This window comes from Triticum aestivum, unplaced genomic scaffold, assembly GCF_018294505.1.
Source record: "Triticum aestivum cultivar Chinese Spring unplaced genomic scaffold, IWGSC CS RefSeq v2.1 scaffold124000, whole genome shotgun sequence".
Taxonomy (NCBI): domain Eukaryota; kingdom Viridiplantae; phylum Streptophyta; class Magnoliopsida; order Poales; family Poaceae; genus Triticum; species Triticum aestivum.
In genome coordinates, this window is record NW_025273122.1 from 1 (window position 1) to 1,349 (window position 1,349).

The window sequence follows — 1,349 nt, forward strand, 5'->3', positions numbered from 1 at the left end:
ATAAAAGGAATGCAACACGAGGACTTCCCAGGAGGTCACCCATCCTAGTACTACTCTCGCCCAAGCACGCTTAACTTCGGAGTTATGATGGGATCCGGTGCTTTAGTGCTGGTATGATCGCATCCGACATGTTTCCCCGTCTTCGTCCCTTATGCTTGCCACTCCCAGGTCCGCTCCAAAGACGATTCTACATTCTCACTACCATTACAACCGTTCCCTAACAATGGATAATGTCCTATACTACTTACTCTCCCGCTCAATCACGGAGACGAGTTTTCCACGGTTTCCACCCCTCCCTCCATACCGCAGCAACACGAGTTTTTTCCACCCCTTTCAGAACGCGCTCTTCGCGCCACAAAGCCGCCCCAAGACACGCGAGCAATGAGCATCGAGCTTAAACATATCGCAAACGTCAAACATAATATAACGGGATTGATATATATCGCGCACGTGCGACATGTTTCTCACAAGGCGCAAAAAATAATTATAAAAGGAATGCAACACGAGGACTTCCCAGGAGGTCACCCAACCTAGTACTACTCTCGCCCAAGCACGCTTAACTTCGGAGTTCTGATGGGATCCGGTGCTTTAGTGCTGGTATGATCGCATCCAACATGTTTCCCCGTCTTCGTCCCTTATGCTTGCCACTCCCAGGTCCGCTCCAAAGACGATTCTACATTCTCACTACCATTACAACCGTTCCCTAACAATGGATAATGTCCTATACTACTTACTCTCCCGCTCAATCACGGAGACGAGTTTTCCACGGTTTCCACCCCTCCCTCCATACCGCAGCAACACGAGTTTTTTCCACCCCTTTCAGAACGCGCTCTTCGCGCCACAAAGCCGCCCCAAGACGCGCGAGCAATGAGTATCGAGCTTAAACATATCGCAAACGTCAAACATAATATAACGGGATTAATATATATCGCGCACGTGCGACATGTTTCTCACAAGGCGCAAAAAATAATTATAAAAGGAATGCAACACGAGGACTTCCCAGGAGGTCACCCATCCTAGTACTACTCTCGCCCAAGCACGCTTAACTTTGGAGTTCTGATGGGATCCGGTGCTTTAGTGCTGGTATGATCGCATCCGACATGTTTCCCCGTCTTCGTCCCTTATGCTTGCCACTCCCAGGTCCGCTCCAAAGACGATTCTACATTCTCACTACCATTACAACCGTTCCCTAACAATGGATAATGTCCTATACTACTTACTCTCCCGCTCAATCACGGAGACGAGTTTTCCACGGTTTCCACCCCTCCCTCCATACCGCAGCAACACGAGTTTTTTCCACCCCTTTCAGAACGCGCTCTTCGCGCCACAAAGCCGCCCCAAGACGCGCG

At 49.8% G+C, this 1,349-nt stretch overlaps 3 non-coding genes across 3 annotated transcripts; all 3 read right to left on the reverse strand.

Annotated features, from left to right (window-relative positions):
• Positions 1-6: 6 nt before the first annotated feature.
• On the reverse strand, positions 7-125 carry LOC123178250 (5S ribosomal RNA). Its single transcript, XR_006489431.1, has one exon. It is a non-coding gene; the product is annotated as a 5S ribosomal RNA (ribosomal RNA).
• Positions 126-492: 367 nt separating this feature from the next.
• On the reverse strand, positions 493-611 carry LOC123178248 (5S ribosomal RNA). The gene has a single exon (XR_006489429.1). It is a non-coding gene; the product is annotated as a 5S ribosomal RNA (ribosomal RNA).
• Positions 612-978: 367 nt separating this feature from the next.
• On the reverse strand, positions 979-1,097 carry LOC123178249 (5S ribosomal RNA). The gene has a single exon (XR_006489430.1). It is a non-coding gene; the product is annotated as a 5S ribosomal RNA (ribosomal RNA).
• Positions 1,098-1,349: the final 252 nt, after the last annotated feature.